The sequence below is a fragment of the Gekko japonicus genome, unplaced genomic scaffold, assembly GCF_001447785.1.
Source record: "Gekko japonicus isolate JY-2015 unplaced genomic scaffold, Gekko_japonicus_V1.1 scaffold143, whole genome shotgun sequence".
Classification (NCBI taxonomy): domain Eukaryota; kingdom Metazoa; phylum Chordata; class Lepidosauria; order Squamata; family Gekkonidae; genus Gekko; species Gekko japonicus.
Window position 1 is genome coordinate 974,347 of NW_015175974.1, and position 8,402 is coordinate 982,748.

Sequence of the window (8,402 nt, forward strand, 5' to 3'; positions counted from 1 at the left end):
TTCCTGCTGCTTGAAAATGCTGGTTCAGGCACATTTCTATTAACAGCAAGCTGGATTTTCAATCAGACTGTCTCTCTATGGCAAGTTGTGGAAAGGGTCCGTTTTTCTTCTTGCCGCTCCTGAACTGATTCTTTGGTCAGTCCAATGTTTGCTGTGGTCCGGTTTTCCAAGCTAAATATTGCCACAAGTCTTTATCTTAGGACTCGGTGTATTTGGTAGAACCTAGGGTTTCCAGGTCCCTACATTTTGCCAGAGGTGGGGGGGGGCAGAGAATATTCTGTCCCAGAAGTGTTGTCATTGCACTAGGCATGTTGCCAGGGGGACACTCTAGCATTCAGCTAGAAACTCTATGATACCATAGAGTTTTCAGGCCAAACGCTGGGCACATTGGCCCAATCTAGGCACTTTGGGGGTGGGGTTCCCCCACCAGCTGGATCCAGGCCGGTGGATCATGGACCCCTAAAGCAGGCAAACCCCCACCACTCCAGGGGATCCAGCAACCCTAGTAGAACCATCAAGGCTAACCTGCTCCAGCCAGACCATACACTCTCTGTCTGTCCATCATAGGGATGCCAGACCAGTGGAAGGGGGAGGGGGTCCCCTGCCACCAGGCCCCACTTCTCCACCACCGATCAGCTGGCCAGCAAGGGGATTACCCCCCCCCCCCCCGCAAAGGGAGGAATACCTGACATTTCAGCAACATGCCTACATGACTTCAATGTGACCTGGAAGTGACATAGGCATATCAGGGACATCAAGGTGACACTCTGGTTTTTGGGCAAAAACTCTTTGGGCAAAAAATACCCCACCAGAGAGTTGTTGCCCAAAAACCAGAACATTGCCCAACATATCTACATAACTCCTGGGTCATGTTGGAAGTCATGTGGGCATGTTGCTTAAATGTGTGATGGAACTCCCTGCTCCCGTTAAACCCCCCATCCCCCACTGGCTGACAGGAAGGACCTGACAACCCTAGTCCATCATCCCAAACACTTAAACAGGGCAGGATTTCCAAATGAGGTGGATTGATCCTCCAATCTCTTTTGCCCATGTAACTCTCAGGCCTCTGCATTTGCATGCATTTATTTATATCCTCCTTTTCTCCCCCATTTATATTCAGAGCGGCTTAGAACATCGTTCCCCCCCCATTTTTCCACAACAACAATCCTGTGAGATAGGGCACACTGAAAGTTAATGATCCTAACGATAAATCCTAACTATAAATACACGTTGATGGGGTCCGAACTAGCAGAGACTGACCAAGAGAGAGATCTTGGAGTCATAGTAGATAGCTCAATGAAAATGTCGAGACAGTGTGCGACTGCAATAAAAAAGGCCAATGCTATGCTCAGGATTTTTAGGAAGGGAATTGAAAACATATCAGCCAGTATCATAATGCCCCTGTATAAATCGATGGTGCGACCTCATTTGGAGTACTGTGTACAGTTCTGGTCACCACACCTCAAAAAGGATATTATAGGGCAACTAGAATGATAAAAGGGTTGGAACACTTTCCCTATGAAAAAAGGTTAAAGTGCTTGGGGTTCTTTAGCTTGGAGAAATGACGGCTGAGGGGTGACATGATTGAGGTTTATAAGATTATGCATGGGATAGAACAGGTAGAGAAAGAAGTATTTTTCTCCCTTTCTCACAATACAAGAACTTGTGGGCACTCCATGAAATTGGTGAGCAGTCGGTTTAGAACAGTTAAAAGGAAGTACTTCTTCACCCAAAGAGTGATTAACACATGGAATTCACTGCCATAGGAGGTGGCGGCGGCTACAAGCATGGATGGCTTCAAGAGGGAATTGGATAAACATATGGAGCAGAGGTCCATCAGTGGCTATTAGCCACAAGGTATAGATAGAAACTCTCAATCTGGGGCAAGTGATGCACTGTATTCTTGGCGCTCGGGAGGGGGCAACAGTGGGAGGGCTTCTAGTGTCTTGGCCCCACTGCTGGACCTCCTGATGGCACCTGGTATTTTTGGCCACTGTGTGACAGAGTGTTGGACTGGATGGGCCATTGGCCCGATCAAACATTGGATTCTCTTATGTTCTTATGACAGGCCGAAGGCCACATAGCAAGCTTCCACCACTCTATCCTATACTTACCACACTGACTCTCTGGATGAACTATTTCTGGGGACACAAGCTGTATGGATCTTTCAGGGGTCTTCTTTGGGTACACATGGGGTAGCTGCCTTGAGTTTGCAGAGATGAGGCAGGGCATAAATATTTCGAAGAAAGAAAGAAAAGGCCCTGTAAAGGATTTTCCTCTCCAATATCTTCAGGTTGTGGCTGATCTCTTTCTTGCACACCTACTTCCTTTGCCTCCTGAACACTCATTTGTGTGGCTGCACATGGGAGAAAGAAGAAGTCTTTAGGAAGTTCTTTTCCGATAGCTACAAGCCATCATTCTCAAAGGCACTCACTTTCTTATCATCCTTATCAATGCTGGCAGGCTCCTGGACAAACAAATCCTGCTGCTGTTCTTGTACAAACTGCACAACTCTGCATTCCATACCCAACAGCTGTTCATCCACCTCCTGGATCTCCTCGGCCATCCCCAACTGAGTCTTCTGCAACAGGGCTTCTGGCTTCCTGTAGGAGCTAGACAACAAAGCTTTCATCTTTTCATAGTGAGATGTCATGCCATGCACTGGCTTTGTTGCTGCAAAATATCCATGTCCTGCTGGAACACTGTTTCTTGCTAGTGCTGGAACATTGCTTCAAGTCACTTGCTATGTTGCTGGATCTTGGCTTCATGCTGCTGAAATTTGGCTTCAAGCTGCTGGCTTTGCTGTTGGCTTTACTGAGTGTTCAGAAACCAACTCATAGTTTCTTTCCAAGGAAACTCAATCCCTTCACTAGCACCCATGTTGCGCACACCCCACTTCCCCATGCAGTGAAAAGATACCATGTTGGTTTCCCCTGGAGGACTGAGAGCTTTGGATTGTTTTATTCTCGTGGCTATTTCCTTTATTTACAAATATATCAACAGAGCACAGGTAGAGCAACCCACATCAGATTGAGAGAGAGAGAGAGAGAGATATCTTGCACTGCTCAAAGCTACCTGAAGCAATAAGACAATATGAAGAACTCAGCTGAATCAGACCAAAAGGCCATGTAGTCCACCATGCTGTTGAGCACAGTGGCCAGCAAAATCCCTCTAGGAAACCTACTAGCAAGGCAAGAAGGCAACAGCCATTTTACACAACAGTTGTTAATCAGCATCATTCTGCCTCTGAAGATGAAGGTTTTCTTACACCAGGGGTGTCAAAAGTGTGGCCCACGGGGCAGCTCAGAAGGGGCCCCAAGCAACTTCCTTCTTTTGCTTCCATTTCCAGGGCTGCTGCTGCAGCCACACCCTGGCTTGCTTTTCTTTGCTTCCTATTTTCTGCCTCTTGCCTCCCTCCCCCTCCCCCTCCCTCATGTTCTCTCTCACACTCATACAGAGACAACAAAGTTAGAGTCCAATGGCACCTTTAACACCAACAAATTTTATTCAAGATGTGAAGTTTCATGTGCATGCACACTTCCTCAGATGATGAAATGGAATTACATATCATAGTTGTCTATATATAGGGGTGGCTTGTTAAATTAGCATGCAAAATAGTGAAAATATTTTTAAAAACAGATCAAAAGAATGACAAGCTCGGTTTTTGGTTATCTGTTTTGGTTCAATGGGAGGGGGGAACATAGGTAATAAATATATTAGAACTAGCGATTGATGTGTCCTAATTTGTGACTGCTTTGTGCTGGAGAGATACAAAAACAAGTCTCCCTCACTTTGTCTCTCTCTCACACTCTCACACACACACAGATAGAGAAAGGCTTCATAGCTGCTTTGTGTTGGAGAGATACAAAAACAAGCCTCCCTCTCCCCTCCCTCTCACAAACACTCACAGAGAGAGCTTCGTGGCTGCTTCGTGCTGGAGAGATACAAAAACAAGCCTCTCTCTCTCACACTCACTCACACAGGCACACGCCTGCTTCTGCTTCCTTCTTCGGAGCTGCTCCTCCTCTTCTGGGGGGGGGGAGGAAAGAGAGAGAGAGAAAACAACATTGGAGTCCCATGGCAGCTTTAAGACCAACCATGTTTTATTCCAAGAATAAGCTTTTTGTGCATAAGCACACTTCTTGGGTGGGTGGGTGGGAGGGAGGGTGAGTGGATTTTTCTGACAGCACAGTGTACATTGAGGAAATTATTTTGGCTTATTCTGAAAAGTTGGTGTTGTTTTGTTTTTGTTTTTTTAAAAAAGATTGAATTTCTCTGTTCCTATCTGGATTTATTTTCTTTCAAAAAGACCCTGCTTAGGAATTAGAACACATGGTCCCTTATATCTTGGAGAGGGGAGTGATTTCAGATGTGAAATCATAATAACACACATTGGTAAAGAGACAGGAAAATTAGGTCTCAATTCAGTCCAGGAGGATGAATTGTCTTGAGCTTCATTATCAATTGCAATTCAGCAGTCTCTTTTTCTAATCTCCCTTTGAAATTCCTTTGTAAGAGAACTGCTACTCTTAGGTCAGCGACTGAATGTTGTGGTTTCTAATGTCAGATTTATGTCCATTTATTCTTTGGATCCTCTTGGACTGAATCCTCTTGGACAGAACTGAAACCTAGATGAACAAACCTAGGTTTCCCATCTCATTACCAACACTGGTGTCTCCACACCTACTAGACCTCTCGGCATATCACACCTAATCCAGTCAAGCCTGCTATTGTCATTCACCTGCTATTGCCCTTCAATATCTGAAATCACCTTTATAAAGTTTACATCTTTGGTATCTCATGTTACATTTTATAGCATACATGGCCCGGCCCAACAAAGTGACATTTATGTCAGATCTGGCCCTCCTAACAAATAAGTTCGACACCCCTGTATTATACCATTATTGCTAACAGCAATAAAAGACTTATCCTCCATGACTTTGACTTTTTAAAGTAATCTAAACTAGTGGTTTTACGTTTAAGAACTCAAGGCTGCAATCACACACACCTTTAGATCCAACATAGTTGTGAATGCCTGATGGATCTAAAGTGAGCGATCAGACAGCAACATCTAGGAAGCATCCCACAGTCGTCAGCAGCCAGTATGCTTGAGGGCAATCGCCACATCTTGTGGCAGAAGTTGTGTTGTGCAAAGAAGAACTTTCTTTCATCTCCAAAGATGATGAACTTCATGATTCGAGATATGGATTAGAAGGCACATATATACAGGTTGAGAACTGACTGTCTAAGTTTCACACTTCTACAGAGAGGGACTTTAGGAAAGCCACAATGAATGGTTGCCAACAACCGCTTGCAAGTTAGGTGCTGTGTACTGCAAGTTGAACACTGTATACCTTGAGAGAGATCTTGCAATGCTTCCTTTTTTTTATTTCTCTTCCATACCCCCTCCCCTTTTCAACTCAAAAATAAAATGATGAGGTACTATGATTTTCTTGTCTCTGGCTTCCATTTGCAGTCAGTTCTGAGGTGTCTATCTGGGTGAAGATAAGAGCTTTTCATGTTTTGCTCAGGTGTTTTATGGCCTTCATTTCAGGAACGCTTAGAAAACTTTCATGAGAAATGCTTCCACATATTTAAATTTCCCACAGTTGTAGCCAGAGATGATATCCTTTACCTTAAGCGAAGTAGAAATATTGCAGTGAAAACAGACAACATAAGCACACTGGCATCCTTCCCAGTCAAGGGAATATGAACAAGGTTTTATTGTTACTGCCAAGACAGCTGGATTTTAGATGGAAATAGTCATCTTATCCTTTTGCTGGTTTCTAAGAGTAATACAATTTTCCCACTCTTAACAAATGGGTAGTATTCTCTTTGCATTAAAAAACATCTTGTGAGTTCATTATCTTCTTGCCAGGGGTATTTCTCAGCCCCAAAGCCTAATTTACCTAATAAATGGTATTAAACACAGAAAAGGCAAGAAAATCAAAGCTACAGTGCCCTGCAGCCATCATAATTTGTTTCCGTTGTGCATGTGTAATGCTTCAGAGTGTTCTGTAGATTGAGCATTAGCTTTAATGGTCTGAACTTCTCCAGGTTTTAGAAATTAAACAGATTGTAGATAATACTCTATACATGCAAACTTGTGCAAGCAGACCCCTCACTAGGTAAGCTTTGTAGCTTTGTCATTTACACTGGTAAAAAATGGCTCATCTGGCCATTAGCTGCACCAGACTTCTGGAATGTGTCTTACCTTTCTGTCAGGATAACATCTAAAACCATTATGACAAGGAGTGTCGCAAGAGCAGTTTAGAGTCATCTAGATTCCTTTGCTTTGAACAATTTGATAAAGCAGTTCTGAGTTTTGGCTACACAAGATTTCTAAGAAGTTTCTTACAGACTGGGCTGCAAATGTGTGGCCTGTGTTGTTTGGGGACAATTGCTGCCTGTCTTGTGCTTGGTTCTGCACCCCTTTAAGTTTCCAGGATTTTCTGAGGAGGCTCTCAAACTCTGATGTAATTAAACTATACCATAGAACAGGCCTCCTTCCCTTTCAGACTGTTTAAATTTAATCTTGATCCATTGAACTTCTAACCAGCTGTCCAGGAATCCTGCTATTATATTTTTAAGACGCAATAAATATACTTGAATGCTATCCCAGTATATTGAAAGTGAAATTGGCCAAGTCTTTCTTAGCTGAAAGAGTGCTCTATGTATTAGTTTGTATGGAAATGAAACTCTGAATAGGATAGGGTTGCCAAGTGAATTTTACTCACCGGCGGGGGAGCCTCACTGCGCTCCGGGAGCCGTCTTTCGTTGTGCACGCACGCATGCAAAGCGCGCGCCCCCCGCCAGCACGTCATCAGAAGTGACCATGACATCGATCACGTTGAGGGCGTGGCCCCGATTGGGCCTCCAAAGCAGGGGTTTACCCGCCATCCGCCCCCACTTGACAGCCCTAGAATAGGAACATGAATTGGACGTCTCCAAAGTTTACACCTTTCGGTGTGGGAGGAGGAAGAGTAGCAGTAATAGTAGTAGAATCATAGAGTTGGAAGGGACCTCCAGGGTCATCTAGTCCAACCCCCTGCACAATGCAGGAAATTCACAAATAACTTCCCTCCACACCCCCAGTGACCCCTGTTCCAGAAGATGACAAAAAACCTCCATGATCCCTGGGCAAACTGGCCTGGAGAAAAATTGCTTCCTGACCCCAAAGTGGTGATCAGCATTTCCCTCAGCATGTAAGAAAGGGCCACAATAACTAAACACTGATGCAGCCCTTCCTGCCCTCCCTCTTGTGATCTACATAAGTTCACAGAATCAGCATGGCTGTCAGATGGCCATCTGGCCTCTGTTTAGAAACCTACAAAGGAGAGCTCACAATCTCCCAAGGAAGCCTGTTCCTCTGAGGAACTGCTCTAACTGTCCTGAAGTTCTTCCTAATGTTTAACCAAAAACTCTTTTGATTTAATCTCAACCCATTGGTTCTGGTCCGACTTTCTGGGGCAACAGAAAACAACTCAGTACCATCCTCTATATGACAGCTCTCCAAGTACTTGAAGATGGTTATCATATCACCTCTCAGACATCTCTCCAGGCTAAACAAACCCAGCTCCTTCAACCTTTCCTAAGAGCATAAGAGACACCAATGTTGGACAGGCCAAAGGCCCATCCAGTCCAACACTCTGTGTCACACAGTGGCCAGAAATACCAGTGCCATCAGGAGGTCCCCCAGTGGGGCCAGGACATTAGAAGCCCTCCCACTGTTGACCCCCCCTAGCACCAAGAAGACAGAGCATCACTTGCCCCAAAGCCCCTATCTATACCTTGTGGCTAATAGCCACTGATGGACCTCATAGGACTTGGTCTCCAGACCCCTCACCATCTTCATTGCCCTCCTCTGGACACATTCCAGCTTGTCTATATCCTTCTTAAATTGTGGTGCCCAAAACTGAACACAATACTCTAGGTCAGTGATGGCGAACCTTTTAGAGACCGAGTGCCCAAACTGTGACCCAAAACCCACTTATTTATCGCAGAGCGCCAACATGGCAATTTAACCTGAATACTGAGGTTTTACTTTAGAAAAAACAACTCCTACATTAACTTAAGATGATCCAAACAAAGTAAGGAAAGCAATCCCAAATGCTTTCATTTACTTAAAATTATTTGGCAGAGAATTTCACACATTAATGATGGTCTGGGCCTGGCTGAGATGATGGCATGTGTGCCCACAGAGAAGGCTCTGAGTGCCACCTCTGGCACCCATGCCATAGGTTCACCACCACTGCTCTAGGTCATAGAATCATAGAGTTGGAAGGGGCCATACAGACCATCTAGTCCAACCCTCAGCCTAAAGCATCTCTGACAAATATTCATCCAGCCTCTTCTTGAAAGCTGTCAGTGAAGGGGATCTAACCACCTCCCTAGGCAGCTGA